Source organism: Protopterus annectens, chromosome 10.part0 (genome assembly GCF_019279795.1).
Source record: "Protopterus annectens isolate FY-2018-M chromosome 10.part0, PAN1.0, whole genome shotgun sequence".
Lineage (NCBI taxonomy): Eukaryota > Metazoa > Chordata > Ceratodontiformes > Protopteridae > Protopterus > Protopterus annectens.
In genome coordinates this window covers 1446486300-1446511494 of record NC_056744.1, presented here as the reverse complement: position 1 = coordinate 1446511494, position 25195 = coordinate 1446486300, and positions in this window count along the sequence as shown.

Below are 25195 nucleotides of genomic sequence, written 5' to 3'. Positions count from 1 at the left end.
TAGAAAATGAGTTAAAGCAAAGAAAGGTTAAAAAGTATGAAATATATGAGCAGGGTTATAGTTCAAATTGACAATTTATTTGTTGTCTGCACAGGGGGTCAGTTAGGTTTCCTAAGAAAGTTGATTCTCAAGGAAGAAAGGGCAGTATTAAAAAAAAAAGGAAAAGACAAATAGGTTCACCCCCACAGTTTATATTAAAGCAGCCTGATTCATCACTAGTGACATGGGTGAGAAAACAGAATTACAGTCATCTGCTAGCAAAAGAATCAATGTAGCAGCATCTGAACTCCCCTTAATAAGAGTCATAGGTTAGAAAGGAAACACAGGAATAAAAAAAATATTTATCATATGTTCTGGCAAATAATATCTGCCAGCGAATAGATTATGAGATACCAGCTTCTGGATGCATAATATTTATTCTTTTGATCTTACTGTACATAATTTTTCTCTTATAAATAAAGGTTTAAATGTTGTGCCATGGTTCTGAATATCCAAATATCAGTTTACTTCTGGTGATAAAGCTGCTATCAAAAATAAAAAAAAAAGAACTTTTTTAAGAAACAGAAACTAACAAATACTGAGGATACAAGGTTCAAGTTTAAGAGTAAGAAACCCACTGTTAACCTATCTGCTAATAAAACTGTTTCTATTTTCAAATGAGCAGTATTATATGAATTACATAATGCATTCTGTCAGGAATAGCATAGGAATTGACAGTTTAAATAAGGAAGAGCATATGAGCTTACAACAACTGAGCAATAATAAAACATTGTAGTTTGTATGGTTAATTAGGGCAGTAAAGTGATTGTTTGGAATATAGTAGATTAACAAAAGGAATGCTTGCATAGGTGGTGAGTTCACAATTTTACTACAAATTATTCTTGGATCCAACTAAGAATTTTAAATAAAAAGTTAACACATTTTTGCGAATAGTTATTTCTGATGAGTGGGCTGGAATTAATTGTGAAAGACCCTAAACCTCAGTTGTTTTACATTTTGCCAAAAATGCACAGCACCAGGTAGGCTGATAGTTGCAGGAATAGAGTCTCTAAATGAACCCTTGGCAGACTTTTTACCATGTTATCTGCCCCTTTACTGGATGTTGTAAAGGCAAGCATCAAAGACAAAGTGCTTAATGAGCACATTCTAACAAAAAATTGTTTTATTATAAGGGTGACTGCTATTTACACATGTAAGGAATGGCTATGGGAGCTTCCTTTGCCCCCAGTATATGCAGACTTGTTCATGGTATATTTAGAAGGACTGCTGATTTATGTTAGTCATAATTTATTTTTAGAATCCACAGACATATGGTACAGATAATGAGATTCATGAACTTCCCAATATTTGAATGAAAACAGATAGGATGTACAGTTAACATTAGAGATGCATATGTTTTATATATCAGGCCTATAGCAATTCTGTCCCATCTCTTAAAGATACTGGAGAAATGTGTACACGAACAACTCCTGTACTACCTATTCCAAGAAAACTTATTAACCCCTACTCAGCATGGTTTTCGCCCAAACCATAGTACCACAACAGCCCTCATCTCCTTCACTAATATTATCTCACTTGCCAGAGATAACAACAAACTTGCCTCATGTCTCTTTCTAGACCTCTCCAAAGCTTTAAACTCTGTCTGTCACCCCCTACTCCTTGATAGACTCTTAAACCTTAATCTCTCAAGCTCAACTATTTCCTGGATTGTCAGTTACTGTGCTCACAGACAGCAATCTCTTTAATGGCTCTCTGCATTATCCCCTCCTCTCCCCATTAAAATGGGTGCCCCTCAAGGATCAATTCTTGGTTCTCAATTGTTCAACAGATTTACAAACCTCCTGCACTCATCCTGTCTACTGTCCTCACTCATAGAATATGCTGGTGATTCCATGGTCATCACCACATCCGATAACCTCTCAGACCTTAACACCCTTACTCAACAGTCCTTCATATCTATTGAAAAATGGCTCACCAATAATCAACTAATCTTAAATCCAAAAAGACACCAGATCCTTGCTATTTCTTCTCAAATCTCTCAACCATCTTAAATCTTCTTTTTATATCTCATCCCTCAATAACATCACTATCACAGTCGAATCACATATTAAGCTTCTGGGAGTCATCATAGATGATCAACTCAAATTTGATTTACATGTGCTCAACGGCATCAAGAAAACTAAACAAAAGCTAGACCTCCTTTACAGAAACAAAAAAAATTATAACCAATGAGTCTCGAATCTCCCTTTCTCATGCCTACCTTCTCCCAAACCTCTTTTATAGCTCACAAATCCTAACCAACCTGCAGTCCTCTCTTCTACTAAAACTCAAAACCACCTATAATAAAGTTGATAGATTTGCTGCTAACCAAATCTCTAAATCGCACCACTGTCACTCTCTCAAGACCCTAAACTGATTAGAATTTCCCCACCAGCTCCTTCTCTCTCTTCTACTGATCATATATTCCATCCTCTACAAGCCTTCTTTCTGTCCTAGTATCTCCTCAGTCATCTCCCTCTACACTCCTCCTAGGACATACCTATTTTCTCACAACGCTAGTCACTCTGGTTACTCTGCTTTTAACCTTACTTCTCCCTTCAGATTATCAAATGCTAAGTCCACTGATTGATCATCCTTTCTACAAGAACTACGACAACTTTTCTAAGTGTGTAATCATCTTATTCTACTTCATACACTGACTGTACAAATGACCCCTAAATCATCGAATTCTCCCTCCTTTGCATAAACAATGCTCTGGAATGAAACTATCTTTTAAATAACTTTCTCCAAATGCTTTCATTATTAGCTCATAGGTCAATTTTGAACAAATGGGCACATTTCTTTAAACCTGTATTTTTAAAACTTATGTATTATAATGTGTGTACTATTGATTTGTTTATAATTCTTATTGTTATATTCTGTTGTGTATTCTTGTGAAGCTTTTCTCCCTGGGCCTCCACTGAAAAAGGGCATTAGCTCAGTCAGACTATTCCAGTCAACAAATGTTAAATAAATAAAATAAAATCATTTTAGATGAACAGGTTATCAGGTTAATAGTACTGTCAGTACCTCATTGTTTTGGAACCACTTTCATAGCAATTCATTGCTTCATTCAGAGAACTGATACCCTATATTTGCAACCAAAATATACCAAGGTCGCATTTTTTTAAGATTGAAAAGAATCTGTTTCAATGAGATGGAAAATCAGTCCAAAGTTAATCAATTTTTGTTCAGAGGAGATATAATAAAAAAATTAACATCTTAGTACTGCTGTATTTAAATTAAATAAAAAAAATAATTACTATCATATAATCAACACACATAGAAGATCATTTTAAATCCATTAGTTACCACCTATAAAGGAAATGTTAACATTTGTTTTGGATATTATGGATGGACATTGGGGAATTTTATTAATTGACATTGGCATATCTAAACAATCCTTTCTTGGTTTGTGACTAACTGTGGAGTTGATTGGTAAGAAACGTTTTAGTTGAATTTATATTGTATCTGTTATCACTGTTTGTAGGTAGGAAGGGACTGCTTGTTAACAAGATTTACTTTGATTCATATTTTGTTGTTCTTCTTCTTCTTCTTCTTTCAGCTTTTCCTGGTTAGGGGTCGCCACAGCGGATCACCTGTTTCCATTTCTTCCTGTCCTCTGCATCTTGCTCTGTCACACCAACCACCTGCATGTCCTCTCTAACCACATCCATAAACCTTATCGTAGGCCTTCCACTTTTCCTCTTACCTGGCAGCTTCATCCTTAGCATCCTTTTCCCAATATACCCAGCATCCCTCCTCAGCACATGTCCAAACCAATGCAATCTCGCCTCTCTGGCTTTGTCTCCAAACAGCCCAACCTGGGCTGACCCTCTAATATAATTATTACTAATCCTGTCTACCCTCGTCACACCCAGTGCAAATCTTAACATCTTTAACTCTGCCACATCCAGCTCTGCCTCCTGCCTTTTTTTCAATGCCACTGCCTCCAACCCATATAACATAGCTGGTCTCACTACCCTTTTGTAGACCTTCCCTTTCACTCTTACTGGTACTCATCTGTCACAAATCACTCCTGACATTCTTCTCCACCCACTCCACCCTGCCTGTACTCTCTTCTTCATCTCTCTTCCACACTCACCATTACTCTGAACTCTTGATCCCAAGTATTTAAACTCATCCACCTTCGCCAACTCTACTCCCTGCATCCTCACCATTCCTCTATCCTCCCTTTCATTCACACACATATATTCTGTCTTAGTCCTGCTGACCTTCATTCCTCTTCTCTCTAGAGCATATCTCCACCTCTCCAGGGTCTCCTCAACCTGTTCCCTACTCTCATTACAGATCACAATGTCATCTGCAAACATCATATTCCACAGGGACTCCTGTCTGATCTCATCTGTCAACCTGTCCATCACCACTGCAAATAAGAAAGGGCTCAGAGCTGATCCTTGATGTAATCCCACCTCCACCTTAAACGCATCTGTCACTCCCACTGCAGATCTCACTGCTGTCACACTACCCTTGTACATATCCTGTACCACTCTTATATACTTATCTGCCACTCCCGACTTCCTCATACAATACCACAACTCCTCTCTAGGCACCCTGTCATATGCTTTTTCTAAATCCACAAAAACACAACGCAACTCATTCTGACCTTCTCTGTACTTCTCCATCAACACTCTCAGAGCAAACATCGCATCTGTAGTGCTCTTTCCGGGCATGAAACCATACTGCTGATCACTAATCATCACCTCCCTTCTTAACCTAGCTTCCACTACTCTTTCCCATAATTTCATGCTGTTGATTCATATTTTGTTGTTTTACCTTTAATTTCACTCTTGGTTGTTAGAAAGGGATAGGTTTTAGAAAGGCAAGCTCTAGCCACCCCAAGGGGTCTAGACAGCTATAAATTTAGACAGAGAGGAAAATTCTGAGTATATCTAAACAATCCTTTCTTGGTTTGTGACTTACTATGGAGTTGACTGGTAAGAGAAGATTTATTTGAATTTATATTGTATTTGTTATCACTATTTTTCACTGTTTGTAGGTAGGAAGGGACTGATTGTTAACAAGATTTACTTTGATTCATATTTTGTTGTTTTACCTTTAATTTCACTGTTGGTTGTTAGAAAGGGATATGTTTTAGACAGGCAAGTTCTAGCCACCCGAAGGGGACTAGACAACTATAAATTTACACATACTACAGAGAGGAAAATCTTGAGTACATCTGAACAATCCCATCTTGGTTTGTGATTTATTTATCTTTATTGTCAAAAAGAAGTGCTATTGCGAGCGATAGGGAGCGACGTAAAGGAATTACAACTTTTGTCTGGCTTGTAGAACTTGTATGATCAGAGCAACGTACTGTATTTTATTTCATTGTATTTTGCTGGCGTGATTTTTTTGTCATAGAAGTTGATTTAAGTTCTCTTTGAATTCTCTTGTTACTGATTTTTCTTTTGTAATAATGTATTCATTTGAAACTAAATATGGATTCCTTAAATGAGTATGCAATTAACAATTTGCTAATGCACTATCTTGTATAGTGTAATAAATGCTATGCATATTTAAAGGTAACAGCTGATAACACTGGTGATCTGTGCTCCTCATGACAAAAGTTGGATGATTTGCTTACTATTGTTAGAAGTAAATCTAGACTTAATGATGATGATTGCACTTCTGCAATTGGCATGGCTTGGAGAACTGTTGTTATATATATTAATGACTGGATTGATTAACTAAATAATGTTAGGCATAGAACAAATAGAACACATTTGGGAAATGATGCATCTATTTTCTGCAAAGATCATTCAACTCCTATGAAACAAGATGATGCCCCTGACAACTTTGGAATCCTGGATGCAAGTATTCAGCAATATGAGGATCCAGTTTGTTTAGAAGGAAACAAAAAAGAAAGAAAGGAAGAAGTTCACAACAAATAACAAGGAAGAAAAATAAACTGATTATTGACTGTAAAGGAAAGAGAATACGTAGTAAAAAGGACACTTCTTTGTTATGTAACACACTGGTTACAGGAAATTATATTTTTCTATCAGAAAACCTTCAGTCTACAGAAAAAGGCATCACCTTTTCAATGGAGAAGGTAGAAAAAAGAGGCAAGGGACAGGTGAAAAGGAAGAAATCAAAATTGAACGTGGAAGGACTGAAAAACATTACTGTAAGAAAAAAGAAGAGAAATACATATGTTGACTATGTGGATTTACAACACCAGCTGGATGAGAATTTAATACAACATGAAAACAATAGAATTAATAAGAATAATGGTGATGAAGATCTATCCTTCATAACAACTGATAGAGCAGATATTACTGTATTAGAAGCTGAAGAGTCTACAGAGCTGGCCAGCAAAGATATTCTTGTAATTGGAGATTTAGTTATTAGAGGAACTGATACGTATATTTGCAGAGATGATAATAAACATCGAATGGTGTCATGCTTCCCAGAGCGAAAATAGAAGATGTGAGACAAGTTTTGGAATGCCTTAATGTAAGGAAGTATGGCTCTGTTTATATTCATGTTGGTACAAATAATGTCGCCTGCAAGGATTCTCTGACTGACAGCCCTCTTAGAAAGTATTGCTTGTACTAGAGTTGGGACATATTTTTCACAAATCACCTATAGAAAGGATAGTCAGGTCACTGTGAATGAAAAGATTTTTTGGATAAACACCTACATGGAAAAAATGTCCTGTTTTAAAAAATGGAAATGTGTAGAGCATCCAAGCCTTGTTTTGGGCACACATGTTCAGACAAGATGGTGTGCATTTGTCTAGACCAGGGAAGATAATTTTTGCAGCAAATATTTTGCAATATTTGACAAACACTAGGCAGGATTTTTGCCACGTCAAAAATTTAACAGCCCACAGGCAGCAACATTTGATGCCTCTCGTATGGTTGTTAATGCTAGGAGCATTAATAATAATTTTTTATTGGAAAATTTGCTATGCTCCCACAAGATTGATGTTGTTATTGTTTGTGAAACATGGTTAAATAACAATGACTGGAAACCAGTTCTGTCAGGGTATGAATGTTTTTACTGTAACAGACATTCTAGTAAAAATTCAGGTGGAGGTGTTATGATAAGGATTAAAGATAGCTATGAGACTTGTGATTATTACATGTTCACTGATAACACCAATACTATAGACTGTGTAACTGTGACAATCAAGACAACCCTGAAACATATAACAATTCTTGGAGTGTATAGACCACCAAAGTCAAGTGCAGATGACCTAGAGAAATTCATACATTTCTTGCATGAAACACAGGAGGGAAAAATAATATTAACTGGGGACTTAAATTTGCCAGAAACAAACTGGAATAATATTGATTCTACAATGTTAGTAAGGAAATTATTTACAGCATATATTTAGGAACAACAATTCCTTCAGATTGTAAAAAAAAAAAAATACCAGGGGACGGAACATACTAGACATTGTTTGTATTCCCAAAGAAATTACTGTAAGTTGAAGACAAGTTTTACCACCATTGATGTGCAGTGATCATGGGGTTATAAAGGTTAATTTGTTGCTAGATAATTCTGCCAAACTGAAATCTAAGCCAATGCACAGAAGGTTAATTACAGATTATATGGAAGCAAAACAGTCACTATGTAAAACTAACTGGAGTGAGGTGTTAAGTGGAGAAACTGAAGATGGAATGTTAAAAGTTTTGAAAGAGAAGTTGTATGAGTGCAGAAAATCAAAAAAAGTTTAACATCAGGATCTAGACGTACAACATCAGGCGGATATATTTCCATAAGGAGAGACAAAAAATATAAGAAAGGGAAGAGAGGTCAAACTACAACTTTGAAAACTGAAATAAACAAGCTGGACCAACAGATTAAGCACAGTGTGAGACAAGATCAAGAAAAAATTGAAGAAAATGTATATAAAGATATTGAGCATAATAGGAAACCTTTTTAAATATTCATAAGATGTGGAAGGACTAAAGACCTACAAATTGATAAACTGTGTGCATATTCTAAACTGTATTCTCAGATACAACCGATTATAGATATATTTACAAAATCTTATGCAAAACAGTTTGGCTCCACAAAAGGGTGGTAAGTTATCTTAGTGACATCCGGGTAACCCCAGATACTGGAATCAAATTAGATTATATTGAAAAATAACTGCGCAAATTGATCCAAACAAAGCACAAGGAGGAGACGGAATTAGTAACAATGACCTGAGAACAATTCAGCAAGAACTTACAGTACCATTATATCTATTATTCACTAGGTCATATAAATATGGGGAGATTCCTCAAGACTGGAGACATGCACTTATTAAACCTGTTTTTAAGGGAAAGGGGAGTAGGACAAACCCAGAATCATATAGACCGTTAAGCCCACTTTCATGTTGTGGGAAAATAATGGAGACAGTAATATTGTATAAGTTATTGCCAGAACTGGATAGGTTGGGACTTGCAACCATATATCAGCATGCATATGTTGAAAACAGATCTATTACTACCTGTAATATGATGTTCTATAACAATATAATAACTGCTATAAATGAAAATTTGTGCTGTGATATAATTTATATAGATTTAACTTCAGCATTTCACAGGGTCATACACATAACACTGATCAAAAAATAAGTATAACTAGGTATTGATGTACTCTTGATAAGATGGATAACTGCATGGCTTACAAACAGGACATGGCAAGTATCATACAGCTACTGGACAGGTAAAATCCTTGGTTACAGTCACTGTGTCCCACAGGGCTATGTCCTAGGCCCTTACTTGTTTAGATTGTATCTTTCAGACCTAACTTTTTCATCTGAGGTGTTCTACAGTCTATATGCAGACGACCTGAAATTGTGTAAACTGATTACATGTGTTACAGATAAGGCATGTCTGCAAAATAACTTGACTGAATTGACCATTTGGGTACAGGAGAATAATATGCTGATAAACACATCAAAAATTAAGCATATGAAATTTGGTAGGCATAAACTGAAGGTTGAATATTTAATACAGCACACAGTGATTGAAACTGTAGATTAATTTAAGGACCTGGGTATATGGGTAGATTCAGCTATGAGCTTTTCTAATCATATCAACCAATTGGTAAATGATAGTTATAGAACTATAGGTTCTATAAAAAGATTTATAAAGTCTAGGAAATCAAAAATAATGAAGTCATTGTTTGTTAGTTACATTAGACCCAAACTTGAGTTTGGAATAACAATATGGAAACATTATAAGAAAACAAGCATGGATAAACTGGAAAGAGTACAACAGAAATATACCAAGGACATCCATAGATGTGAACATTTAAGTTATTATGAAAGACTAAAATATCTGAACTTGTACAGTGTCTCTTACAGATATCTAAGAGGAGATCTTATTCGGGTATATAGGGCACTTAGTGACAGCTACCTCTGGGAATGTTTGGTTAACAAAAAGTATAGAAATGAGAAGTGTACTAATTGGTTCTCTGACAGAGTAGCTAATGCATGGAACAGACTACCAAATTACATTAAAGCAAGTACTAGTTTAGACATTTTTAAGAACAGCCTGGATACTTATTATGGGAACAAGTGTTTTGGTATATTGGCAAGCTAGAAGGGCATTAATGCCTGTGCTTGAAATATTTGTATGTATGTAAGTAAGATTATTAGCAAACACTCACTGTAAATTCATTTTCAGGAAAGGTAAAAACCTATCTGATTATTTTTTCCAACTTTATATTTCTTTACCAGCAGAAAGATATTCATATAATGTTATATTAAGGTTCTGTTTCCATTGTGGTAACTGCTCATTTTGTAAGTTTATGATTAAAATATGGAAATCATGTCAACTAACAGTTATTTTTTTTCTTAAACAATTGATCACTTGCAAGAGTGAATGTGTGATTTATATAGTTGCATGTTCTTGCTCTGCATTTTATGTAGGTAAACATCGAGTATGTTAAGGCTGGACATTTAGTGACATCAGGATTGGCCATAACAGTAATGCTTTATATAAGTGCACTTAAGACATTCTGAGGCTAAATTCATGTTTATTTGATTGGAAAGGTTAAAGAAAGGTCCTAACAATAAAATGGGCTGGCTAGATTTGTTATTTAAAAAGTAACAGCAGTGGATCATTACCCTAGGTATGTTGTCTTCAGATTTAAATGAATATTTTTGAATTCGTATTTTTATATATATTGTAACGTGTAGTTTCTAAATGACCACTACATGTTAGTATTTAATGTTATTTGCTATGGAAATATATCAAACATTTTGTTAGCATCGGTTTATTTTTTCTTTATTTATAGAATGGTTAGAGAAGGGGGCAAAAACATAGAGTACTGGCTGTATTTGTCATCCAGAAATGAATAACATTAGGTTATTACCCTAAGTGATTGTTTTCGCTAGGTTTAAAATGAATATTTTGGAATCTGTGCTTTGAAACTGTAGGTTCTTTAAATGCCCGCCATAATTGATTGCAATTCTCTATTGAAATATGCAAAATTGCAGAGATTAACTTTTCTGTTTATTCACTACCTTGTTTTGAATGTGTATACCTTTCTAGATGTATTCTTCTTTTGGAATGATCATGTGACTTTGTTATGATCGATCTATATGGGCTGGCTTTTTGTACTGACAAAGATGAACCCATTTTATCTATTTGAAACCTTCTAGATTATGGAATTGCTGCAGCCTTAATAAATATGCTGGGAAATTGTTCACATCATGTTAGTTGTTCATTTTTCTGGTGCTGGAGGTGTATTTTTGATTCTACAGCATAACCTATTTCCCTGAGGTCATGAAGATCATTGACTGTATCCACACTGACATCAAGGCCCCACCTGCTCCACTTTATGTACAGTATAGCAACTGGAAGGGTTTCCCCACCATCTACTTTTAGGTGGTGTGCAATGTGTAAGTTATACTATACCATGTTTCTGTTTGCCATCCTGGTAGTTCCCATGATTTCCACATCTGGCAGATGGGTGACCTCTATCAGCATTTCATGGGAAGGGGGACTTTCCACATGGCCATCTAGTTGGTAGGTGCAACACTGCAAACCCAAGAGCCCACAAACGATCTAATCACAAGAAAATAGATAGCAGACCATTCATAACGTCTTTGCTATTGTGTGTTACAGGTGATGCCACATATGCCTTAGAGCCATGGCAAATGATCCCCAGAAAGAAGTTAAGGAAGTGTTAATTAAGCAATGGTGCAGACACAGAACATAGCTGAACAGCCTTGCTTCCTCTGCCTGAATACATATGGCAGTGCACTGTAGTATACTCCCACATCCTGCAGTAAGTTATAACTAATATGTGCGTGCTGACCAACATGATGCTAGGTAAACAGTGATGAAGGGGGACACCAGAGCACTAGTCAATACTGGTATGCAAGCAGAAGAGGAAGAGAAGCTGGGTTAGGAATCAGAAGAGGATGCAGCTGCAGTGATCTGTGCATCAGTCTTAAAGGATCTAACTGCAAGTGACAAAAGAAATCATTGATGGGGGGGGTCACTTTTATTTTATTTTATTTACCTTGTTATTTAGTTAATTTGTTAACCAAGTAAAGAATATATACCATTTCCTCTTTTTCAGGGACAACCAACTCTCTGGTTATGTTAATTGCACATATATATATATATATATATATATATATATATATATAAAGACAATTTTATTAACACATTGCATATCCTTAATAGAGAGTCACTAAAGACTCTACCCATTGATGATTTTGTCTCTAAATTCAACAAAATCTTCCTTGGTGTCCTAAAAAATATTAGCCTCCATCAGAATAAAAAGAGCCAAAGCCAACTTTGTCCCATGGCTATCTTCAGCAACTAAACAACTCAATGCATGGATCTCGTCATACCCAATAGAACCAAGACACTCTCCTCCAAATAAAGGAAGCCAATCTGGTGGTCCCCTGCCATAAACAAACTCTACAACAGAAGGAGGAAACTGATGCAGAATAAGGTGAAGTCCCAAGACTAGAAAAACTCCCTTATCTACCTCAACAAAAAGTTGAAATCCCTTATCAAATCCTCTAAAGCTAGATATGAAAACAGAATTGCAGCAGACAAGGCCTTCTATAGTTACATAAAGAATCTCCACAGCACTACCCAGATTTGCTCTGAGCTACTACACAAGGGTACCTTCTATAACGACCCAACATATATTGCCATTATACTGGCCAACAGATTCAGTGCCAACTTTACTCCCCTCTGCCCCCCAAAGGACCAATCACAATACCAGTAGATTGCCAGGCACCCAGTATTACTGATGCACAGGTTAAAACAGCACTGTCCAAGGCCAAGAATACAGCTTCTGTGAGACCTGCCAATATCCCTGGTTGTATTCTACATGAACTACAGAGTGAACTGGCACCTCACCTGTGTGCTCTGTTCAATCACAGCCTCACCTCAGGCATTGTCCATGCTGAATGGTGCACTGCTACAGTTATCCCTCTCCACAAAGGAAGAGCGACTACAGACCCTGGGAACTATCGCCCCATTAGCCTGATGAGTCTAATATGCAAAGCTATGGAATGCATCATCATGGACCTAATAAACAAGGATATAGGGAATCCCCAAACTCTGGATCCCACACAGTTTGGTTTTGTGAAGGGTAGCTCATGCTTGCTTAACTTGGTCGACTTCTTTGAGTCAATCACCAGAGCTGTGGATGAAGGCAAGGTGGTTCATACAGCCTACCTTGATCTGGCCAAGGCTTTTGATACCATTCCCCACTCAGGAATTATAGAAAAAGTCACTAAGGTTGGCATCAACCCCTATATCACCAGGTGGTTAGCAAACTGGCTCACAGATAGAACCCACAGTGTGAAAGTAGCTGACTCCAAGTCAGACTGCTGATTAGTCGCCAGTGGAGTCCTGGGTCCTCTCCTGTTTGGTATCTACTTCTCTGAAGTCCAGGCCAACATGAAGGGACTCTGGCTGACAAAGTTCGCAGACAGTTGCAAGTTGGGAGCTATTATTAACTCCCCAAGTGGTGTTGACATCCTACAGAATGGCCTCACTGTGACCAACGACTGGTGTCAGAACCATGGCCTTAAGCTCAATGTCAAAAAAATGTGTTGTCATCCCCCTTGGGAAAAACCCAATTCCCATGAATTACCACATTGATGGTAGTCCACTGAACACAGAAGACGTTATAAGAGATCTAGGAACACAGGTTGACAGCAACCTCTCTTTTGATCACCACATTGCCACTGTGGTCAGAAAGTCCTTCTATGTGGCACATCTCATTACTAAGAGTTTTGCATCCAGGAAGAAAGAGGTCATTGTCTCCCTCTACTCTTCCCTCATTAGGCCAGTCATAAAGTACAATGCCCCATTTGGCATGTACCTCACTAGACACCTGCAACAACTGGAGAGGCCGCAAAAGTACCTCACAAAGAGGATCCTAGGCCTTAAACACTTTTCCTATATGGACAGACTCAAAAAAACTCCAACTATTTTCTGTCTCATATCGCCTACTTAGAGACGATCTCTACTTGACTTACAAAGCCATGTCTGACCCAGCTCTGTTAGAAATGCTACATCTAAAGAAATCCCAGTCCCTCCACACCACACACTCCAGAGACTTCCACATCATTACCACAATTAACAGAACATGCTGGAGGGACAGGTTCATAACCCAGAGACTGCCCATGCTATGGAATAGACTTCCCATACATGTCAAGCAGAGCACCTCACTGACCCTCTTCAAGAAAAATCTTGATGAGTGGATGGGAAACAGAAAATTCACCCTGGGGATAACAAGAGTGGCTCTGTTCGACAGAGGCACTGGGAACTAAGGTTGGGTGGCACTATGCCAGGATAATCCTATGACTAGGCTTGTAAAGGCCCCAGGGCCATTAGCCTAGTACACACCTATGAACCTATAAGAAACAAACAGACAAAGCATGAAATATCGGGACAAAAAAATAAAACAGATGCTACTCTACTGGCATATAGACAGCTAAGAAACCTAACCAAACAACGCATCTCCAAAGATAAGAAAACCTACTTTTCCACCAATCAAAACATGCATACTAATAATCTGAAGCTGCTCTGGACCTCAGTCAATAAACTGTTAAATCCAAGACAAGCTATACAGCCAACAGCAAGCACACAGAAGCAAAATGATGCCACAGCTAACCAGTTCAGTACCCACTTTATAAAGACAGTACAATCATTAACCAACCAGGTGACTAAACAAGCTCTGAAGGTCACCACTCTATCACATAACCTCCTTCAACATTTCTCCTTCGAAACATTTCTCACTGATAACATCAGAAAATACCTCCTAAAATTAAAGCCTACTACAAATGACCTGACAGTTTACCCTGTGAATATCTTAAAATAGCAGCTGCAGTTTTGCATATCTAGTTATCCCCCTGCACAAGGATGGAATTAATACAGATCTTTCAAACTATAGGTCAATTGCTACTTTATCTTCTCTATCAAACATATTAGAATAATGTATTCATAAGACATTCATCAACTATTGAGTATCTAGTTATCTAGTGAGGTCATTGTTCCCCTGTACTCTTCACTTATCAGACCAATGATCGAGTACAATGCCCCATTCGGGATGTATCTCACCCGACATCTGCAGCAATTGGAGAGACCCCAAAAGTTCCTCACCAAAAGGATAAAGGGACTCCAAAATCTGTCATATGCTGCCAGATTGAAGAAACTCCAGCTCTATTCAGTCACATACCATCTGCTCAGAGGTGACATGTGCCTGACATACAAGGCCATGTTCAACCCGGAATTAATGGACATGCTCCACCTCAAAAAATCCAAATCCACCAAAACCACTAGAGCAAGCGACTTAAACCTTAGCACGGATATAAATAGGACGTGCTGGAGGGATAGATTTATTACTCAGAGACTCCCTATGCTGTGGAATAAAATCCCAGTCCATGTGAGGCAGAGCACCTCGCTGACTCTGTTCAAGAGAAATCTTGACCTGTGGATGGGAGATCGTAGGTTTACCCCGGGAATCATCTCTGTGTCATTGCTGGACAGAGGCACAACAAACTAATGGGCACAGTATTTTGTCATATAAGGGGTGGCGTAAGCCACAAAAATTTGGGCTAGGCTTATAAATGCCTTAGGGCAGATAGCCTAGCATAAACCTATGAACCTATGAACTATCTAGTAGATAACCAGCTTCTGTCTTCATACCAATACAGCTTCCATCCTCATCACAGTACAACTACTGCTTTGCTGTGTTTTGTTAAAGCTGTCAACATCAACAGAAATGCCAGAAGCCTAGTCTCCACCATCTTCCTAGACTTATCAAAATCTTTTGATACTGTCTATCACAAGAAACTCTTACATAACCTCTCATCCTTAGGCCTCACCAACTCTTCATTACAACGGTTCCATAGCTACCTCTCAAACAGAGCACAAGCGGTGAAATGGAAAAATGATGTCTCCAGTTTCTTGCCTGTAACTATTGGTGTCCCACAAGGATCTATACTAGGCATTCATCAATGGCCTATACGCTGCTACAAAAAAATGCTACCCTAATTCAATATACTGATGACTCGACCCTAATCAGTTTTGCCAAATCACTATCTAAACTCCAAAACCTTACACAACAATCCTTCTTATTGATTGAAATATGACTAAATAATTTACAACTACTTTTAAACCCTAAAAAAAATAAATTAATGCTCTTTACCCTACCAAAACAACACTATTTACTATTTTTTCTGCCAACTATGATAGAAAAGTAACCCGCATAAAATTACTGGGCGGTCATCATAAGTGACCAGTTGAAATTCAACCTCCATGTGTCAAATGTGGTTTAAAAAAATCATCATAAACTAGGTACATTATACAGACTAAAATCTTATCAAACGTACATACCCAGAAAACCTATAGCCTCTACTTTCTTATTGCCATCTCTTCTCGATGCTGCCCTAATCTTCACTAAATTTCATATTTCTCAACTGTCCAAACTTAAGCAGTGTTAAAATAAAATGGTCAAATTTGCAGTAAACTATAACAATAGAACACACCACTGCCTAGCTTTCAGAGAATTAAACTGGTTAGAACTACCACATCACCTAGCTCTTTCTCAGCTAACAACAATACACATACTTCTCTATAAACCAGAAACTTGCCCAACCCTTAAAAACATAATACAGCACTACTCCCCCAATAGACTTTTATGCTGTAAATAAAAATCAGTAATCCCTATAACCACATCGTCTAGTACTGCAGGTGACTCTTTATATTCAAACAATGTAGCTAAACTATGGAACCATATCCCACTACCACTGAAATCCATTCAGAATACAAACTTATTTAAAAGACAATTAAAACTTCACCTGTCAAATGAATGAATCTGCTCCTGTATATCTCCAGGAGAAATGCCATTGTTATCTCAAACTTACCATTTCATCAAACCATTTCTCTTTCTTCAGAATCCTTCATCTATGCCTCATCCATTTTAATAGCATCTCCCAGCTGTATTTATTATTTTGTGAATCTGATTATCCCCACCTCTATATTTCTAATATAAACTTTAGTATAGCTGTCTTTATAATTGTCTCTGAACCTGAATTACACCCCACCTCTTAAGTACAATATTAACAATTTCTGCCCTACCTATTTCCTTCTTTCACCTCCATTTTTTTGAATTTCTAAATACTAATCACATGATCTGTTATCTGTCTGACAAATCCACTAATACACCTCACCAAATGCTCATTATTCAGCATCAACTAATGCATAACTATCTTTTATACTGTAATACCAGCCTTTGATTTCATATGAATATAATCTAATCAGCAAATGTATGTGCAATTGTTAATGGGCACTATTTAATGTCAGTTCATGTACATTACTGAATGTATGTTTAAAAATGTTTGTAATATGTTGGAGCTGGAGCTTTTCTCCCCGGGCCTTTACTGAAATGGGGTTTTAGACTAAACCCAGTCAGAAAAACCTGGTAAACAAAAGCAACAATAAAAAATAAAAATAAAACTGGACCAGCATTGTGTATAGCCACAAGACATTCCATGGCTGTGGGTACAGGTAATTGTAGTGCCAGAAAAGCATCTTTCTTGTAAAAATGAGCGGCAAAGGCCAAGGGTGGAGGCAGTGATGAGACCAGATGAGTGTAATCAATGCCCATGTTTGTAGCCACGGCCAGAGGTGGAGCCAATGATGGAAAGAGAAGAGTGTCATCCAGGTCCACATAAGTGGCCATCACCAGGGACAGAGGTGAAAGTGAAGCCAGCCGTGTGTGCAGAGTGATATGCACACCTACAATGTGACACTGCCCTCTCCTTTGGATACATGTGCCGTTTGCCAGCAGCCATAGGGATCCACTAATGGATGCTAATGGATGACAAATGAGTTGCCATTCCCTGAAGTAGCTGGATATAGTCACAGAGGCCATGGATGTCTTCACATAGGCTGTCATGGTCTCAGTTGCAACCATCTGTGCCTGGATCACAGCTTTGCACACTTGCTGGTTGTTCCTAAATTAACATCAGTATTATGTAACACCCATGCCTTAGGATGGCAACAGGTACCAAAAATGCTTTCCCCAGTGCCGTGTGTGCATTTTGGAGGATGTGTATCTTTCTAAAGATGCTGGCTGTGTTTCTGCTGATGTTATACCCGGTGTGGAACACACATGACCACAGGTGATGCAGGAGGGCCATCCTGGGCCTTCACAGTCCCCCCAGCTGTTAGTTGGTGACAGTGCCACAGTGTCCTCTGGATATGCTGTATGTGTAATACTAGCATGATCAGCCTCTATAGACATGCTGACCTCTGGCTTGTGCAGATCTGTACTGCTTGATCTTCTCCCCATGAATCGCATGAATACAAAGGGATAACATAACCAGTCTGATTGCATTAGGTGTTCTAAGACAGTGTAGCAACTGTCTTATGCTTACTGTTCACTGCTTCTACCAGCTGATAGTACAGTTTGTGTGTGAGAGATGTAAATATTTAACAGATATGGAGGCAATCCGCTCCCATCAGCCCACCATCAATAAGTAGCATAACTGTAAAATATCCCAGCCTACAACACACAAGGCAATACCTAATCCTTCTCCACTCACGTATACTGCAAATCCACAGAACTCACCCAAGAGTCATCACGAAAGCAAGTCTAATCCCATAAAGCCCACTAAGTCTGCTTTAACACAGCAAAATGCTTTTTAGTCATAGGTGACTTTATAGTTAGGCACACAGAATCCACACTCCTCAGGCTGGAGAAAAACAGGGTGACTGTAAGCTGCTTGTCCAGTGCCAGGATATCTGATTTTACAAGCACCCTAAGGTCCTGTAAGCCAGACAAATATGAGTACGGCCTAGTGGTGGTCCATGTGAGAGTGAATGACCTGAGGTGCTCTACCCAGAGAAACATGCAGAGAGACATGATGGAACTTACTATGCATGGGTTAGAAGCAAGAAAGACACTGGTCTTGAGAAGTATCTTGTTTTTGCCAAGAAAATAACCTAGATATAAAGACATGATAATTGACTGGCAATTGATGAAGTAGCAGGTGTCTTTATAAATAAGGAGATCCAGTATGTGCCAGCCTTGGATAATATGATAGATAAAGCTTTCTATTTCACCAGTGATGGTTTATACCTATCATAACAGGACTTCTACATACTGGATAAAGCCTTTGCTGCCCTTGTAGTGCCTTTATAGGTAGAGTTCCCCTACTGGATATGCCTACATAGGAAATTCAGGCTCAAGATTTGGATAACATCAAGGTAGCACTGGGATTTCCAAGATGGCTGCACATTGAGTAACAGCTTAATTCTAGCTCTCCCAGTGTGAAAACAGAAACTCAGCAGAGAAGGCCAGTAGACTTGTGTTTATGGGTAAATTTCAGTAACTAGCTAGTAAGCGTACTGCCTGGGTGCCAGAAAAAAAGAAATAAAAAGGACTTGGAAAAAAATCAGCTACAAAATGTGAGGTAGAAACACTGACTGGCGAAAGTTCTGCAGCTGTTCAGCAAAAAGCAATGCAACCTCCAGACATGAATGCCAGTAACCTACAGGAAGATATATGACAAATGCACACAGACCTAGTCAAAATAAACATCTAGGTAGCACTATTCAATGCTATGAGTCTAAATCGAAAGATGAAAGAACTTGAGGCCCTCCTGCAACTTTAACACATTCATATTTGTATTGCTATTGAGTTATGGTTTCAGTGCAATGACAACACTCCCAAAGTTTTGTGCCTATCATGTCTTCAGACCCTTAGGTAACTGTGAGGGTATATCTCTACATGTTAGAAACACCATTACTTCAATCAAATTACCCACAGCACTAACTTGGAGCTACTGGAATTCCAAATTACCATTAAAGAATACAACTATTACTTGCTAGATCAACATCAATCTCACCCAGTGCTCATGGGAGCTACATCAATCCCACTAAGGCATTAAATATCAAACCAAATACCTTCTTACTAGGGAACTTCAATTGCCCAAACATTGATTGATGCACTTACACCTATACCAGATAGTTATGCACAGCATTTCCTAAACTTCATTAATGCCAACGCAATGGAACAAATTGTAAATCTACCTACTAGAGGCTGTAAGAACCTTCACCTGGTCCTTACCAACCTTGCCCCTACCTTCATTCCACTCCATCCCACAACTCCTCATCCCTGGTTAAACCTGACTAGAAATCAGTCATCTTCTATGTCAGGCCTGGGATGCTGGCTGTGGTACCACCATACCACCAAATGAGACCATCTTTAGGGACTTTTCCATAGCAAACCTACTTCAGTTTGTAGAACACAAATGCAAAATTCTCAACAAACCCTTGCAAATGCATCCATCTGAGAGAGCTGCCAAATTCACCTCTGACTTTTACCACCACCAGTTACATAGAAAATTCAGTAGCTATCCTTTCTAAATATAATAGTAAACATCTCTTGTGGAACTTATATATTAATAAACTGGACAACAAAAGAACAGAAATCATGAAAAGATGCAATAAATCTCCATCTCCCTGCTTCAAGGGTAAACTGAAACAAACCAGCTAGAAACTTAACAAATACTACTAGAAAATTTAAAGCAGAATATGAACTTAAGGCTTCTGCAGATTACAAAAGAAACTACAAATCTTTCTTTAGTTATGTCAGAACATTAAGGAATAATGTCTGACACTGCACTGAGATTATCCATAATAATGTCATCCATTCTGACCTCAAGAAGTTAGCTAATGTATAAGTGCTAACTTTATCCTTCCTGCCCTCACTGTTGTCCCCACTATCCCTGAGAATTTAGTTTCCTCTAAAATCACCTTGTAACAAAACTTATAATCCCTATTAAAAGATAAAAACAATGCTTCCATGGCACCAGACAACATACCAGGCTGCTTCTCATTTGTGCTATGTATGGACTATCTGAGCCTCTACTTAAAGGAAAACTCCACCTTATCTTATAATTTAACTCAATCCTTAGGTTTCTTTTCTCCCTATAGTATGGTGCTGAAACCTGCTTGTACTTTTTTAAAATGTTCATTTCATTGCCTTAGAGTCAAAGGAAGGGAAAGCCAGCCTATTTGTTTTTTAAGCTTAACTTTTCACATACTTTGCAAAGGAATTTGTCTCCACCTGGAAGAATTCGTCTCTACCTGCAACATACCATAGACACAGATAACTCTGTAGTTTATCCTGACAGTTACTGCTGTCAATCTTAGATGGGCAATTAATCCTGCTAATGTCAGAAGTACAGTAGCTGCTATAGAAAAAGACAGAAAGCTGTGGAACTGTTTTCCACTGTTTTTATTGCAGAGAGGAGGAGAACTTAACACTCCCCATTTCATAGCAAAACAAAACAATTAGATCAGTCAGGGGTTTAAAGGCAGTTGTCAACTCTTCTGAGAAATTTACAATATTAAAATGCTAAGCTTTAAATGTTGGTTATTTATAATAGTTTATATATTAAGATAACTTAAATGTAGTATCAACAATTTCTGTGACATTTAGAGAAAATTCAAAAAATATTTTTTCTTGTAAAGTATGAACCCATTTACCATTTTCAAGCCCCCCACTCCCCACACAGGACAGAACTGCAGAAAGAGAGACAGGTAGCAACTGTATCAACTAGGTGCACTGATACTGTTCATACAAAGGTCTTTTATGCTTTTATGTGACATCCTTCCAAACGGGGATGTATATCTGGTACACACAGATCTATAGTAAAATATACCTACTGACTTTGAGTCAGTCTTAAGTCTTAGTCTACAATGGAAATGTGACCACTGATGCCAACCATAATTTACTATGTACCCTTGCATTAAAAACATTATGAAAAGGAAATCAGAAGTACTTTACTGTGTTTAAATCCATGTCTGACTGTATCTGTCTGTCTGTGTGCAGCTATAGGTATATATGTGTGTGTGTGTGTGTGTGTGTGTGTGTGTGTGTATACACACACACACATATATATATATATATATATATATATATATATATATATATATATTATACACACACACACACACATATACATACAGGTTCACTAGACAATTCCGAAATATTGAAATGTCGAATTTCAGTATTTTGAGGCTAAATAGTGGAAAGTGCACTTATGAGAAACTGCACTATGTTGAATGCGGAAATGTCGAATCCACTGTTGTGGTGTCACGTTCATGACGTGCGGTGCGGTTTGTGGATTATTCTGGGGTTTCAGGTAAGTGGTGTTTACATAAGGGTATTGGGTAGGGATTTTAGTGTGTGTGAGTGTGTAGTGGTGGTTTTTGTGTGTTTAGTGCAACCTCGGAGTTAGTATATATAAGTGGGGGTGGGGGGTGCAGCCCTCCACATGGGGGGTGCAGGAGGGTTTTCCCCCCCGCTTATAGGAAGGGTAGATGTGTTTGTGTGTTATGTTGTGTTTATGTGTGTTGTTTTGTTTGTTGTAATGTAGTTAGGTAGGTGTATATGTGTGTGTGTGTTTGTGTGCTGTGATGTGTTTGTGTGCTGGTGTGTGTGTGTATGTGTGTGTGTGTGTGTGTGTGTGTGTGTGTGTGTGTGTGTGTGTGTGTGTGTGTGTGTGTGTGTGTCTGCGATTGTGCTTTTTGCGGTTTTGTTTTTTTGAGTATGTGGGTTTTCTACTATTCAGTCTCGAAATACTGAAATTCGACATTTCAGTATTTTGAGATTGTCTAGTGAATCCACACACACACACACACACATATATATATATATATATATATATATATATATATATATATACATGTGTATATGCGTGTGTATATGTATACACACACACACACACACACAAAATACATGGGTTTAGCACACATATTACATGTATTGTATGTACAAAAACATGTAAGTGCGTGTGTGTGTATAACAGAGAAATAGATTATATGCATGTGTGTGTGTACTTCATGTTAAGTAAAAACAAACCAAAATGGAAATTTTGTGTAACTGTATATGTGTCTGCACATAAACACACACACACACACACACACACATATATATATATATATATATATATATATGTATATGTGTGTGTGTGTGTGTCTCTGTTTGTGTGTATATAAAAATGTATGTAGCATGCATAGTACTATATTTGGGATGCAGTACAGTGTGAATTCATCTAGAGAGAAATATGCAATAGTTATTTTTGTAAGTAGTTACACATGTACTGACATAAGGATGTGTATGTATATGTGTGTACATAACACACGTATACAGATGCACACAAATATATACACACAGAAACGGTAACATGCATGTGTCTTTTATTTAATTGTCATCATCCTAATCAACCTCTTTTCTCCTACTTTGTAGATATTCCAAATCTTTTTTCACCATACTAGTTATTCGGCTAACTGCAATGGTTGTTCCATTCCAAAATTTGTAGGTCTAGTATGTTTTCATACTATCTTAGGACAACAAAACTGATGCAAATATAATTATCCCACTGTCCTTTCTTTTGTGACTCCATAAAACATTCATTTGCTGATTCCTGGTCATTTAGAGAAGATGAACAGCTGTTGTTTGTGTTACCATTTAGAGAAGATTAACATCTTACAGCACTGTGACTTGTGCAATATGGGTGCATGCAATTCATTATTTATAATAAAGTTAATATAGTAGATTTAAGCATTATTAATGTATACATTCTAGTAAATGTTGTTTAAGGTTTTACTTATTAACTTTCACACATTGGCAATGTGTTGCACATGCAGTCAGTCTTTGTCAATGTCTTGTCTACATTAGTATTTTTTTTTTTTTTTTTTTGCTAAGTGCATTCATTACTTTGTTATTGTCTTTGTCAATGTAGCACAAGTCATGGCTGAAAAGGTTCTGGGACTGCTTCACTTTAATGGTTACCAAAGTATAAATAAATATGAAATAGGAAAAAGGGGGGTAGACATGACAGAAATAATTAAGGAACTTGTAAAGCACATTTTAATTCTACATCATTCATGAGGAAGTAGCAGACAGACGTACTTTAGAGTACTTGTCACCCCTACATATACAGCAAGGATTATTAACTGCAGTGAGAGTTTTTACACCTCAACATGAGAGTGTGGGGGAAAATATGTCAGTTCTTTTATAACTACAAAAGAATCCCTTTACAAAAGCCTGCTATTTACCTACTTTCTTTTGCTGGAAGTAGCTAACAGCTATTTATAGCATAGAACAAGCTCTGACAGTCACATAAACTGAGGTTCAGTCAGGGAAACATAGAAATAGCTCTGTTACAGAAGGTGTGTTAGATGACAGTGCTTCATAGTCCTGCCATTCTATCTTAATGGCATGAGAAAATAACACCACTTCCTTATGTCTAATGTGACTCATGTAAAGAGGACTTGAAATATATTCTGGGAAGAAGGAATGAAAACAAGACAACAAGATCACATTACCAAGGCAGGCCCCACAGTCCACCATTTTGTGAGAAACTCATTAAAATTGTAAAAGATGCACTTGGATTGATTTTGAGGCATTAAAATAGCTCAGAAAACAAAGACACAATGAAAAATTTTTTTTTTTGATTTCTAACGTGGATTTTTCTTTAAGCTGTTCAGCCTCAACTTTTCTCCAAGATTTGCTCCTAAGACCAGGAGACCAACCACTATCACTCCCCTACACAAGGGTGGCCCCTCTATAGACCCAGGTAATTATAGAGCCATCAGCCTCACCAGCCTTATATGCAAATCCATGGAACATACCATAAAAGAAGTCTTTTATGAAGACATAGGCAATGAAAACTGATCCGGAGCTCAGTCTGTTTCATTTTGTGAAGGGCAGGTCCTGTCTCCCGAACCAAGTAAGCTTCTTTGAAAAGGTTACAGGGACTGTGGATAGTGGTCAATCTGGGCACATGGCTTAATTCGACCTGACCAAGTCTTTTGGTATTATTGAAAAATTCGACAATTTCAATGTAAAAACATACATTGCTGGATTGCAAGTTGGCTGTGTAAAAATCCGAAGTTGTGAAAGCTTTTGTTTCCCTCTCTGAATGTAAAATTGTAACTCATGGGCTGACATAGGGATAATTTCTGAGCTCTCTGCTGTTTGGCATTTATTTTGCAAATATCCAAGTCAATATCCTAGAGAAGTATCATTGACCACATTTGCTGATGACTGCAGTTTGAACACTATCTGCTTATCCAGTGACACAAAACAGTTCCAGCAAGTGCTAGCATATACATGTACATGATGCATTGAAAACAGTCTCAAACTAAATGGAAAAACATAGCATAGTAATGTTTGGCAGCAAAGCTGTTCTCACCTCCTATATTGTAAATGATATTCCAGTAAAAATAGATATAGTCATCTGACACCTAGGTATTTATGTGGATAATTCTGTTTCATTAGATCTTAATATTTCCACCATAGTCAGGAAATCTTTCTATATGACCCATTTTATTTCCAAGGGAATATTTTCAAGAAATAAAAAAGTTCATCTTAACACTGTACTTTTCCCTTATCAGACCCATCATTGGATAAATGCCTCCTTTGGTATGTACAAATCCAAGCATAATGCTCATTTGGAAAGGCCCCAAAGATTTCTAACCAGAGGTTCTTAAGTCTAAACTATTGTGATAGATAAGCATAATTTTCCTTATACTCAGCAGCCAACAAGATGCCCAGAGGTGACCTGTGTTTCAATTTTTGAACCACAAAAGATTTTGTGTTATTTGGCCTTCTGTTTCTTTGC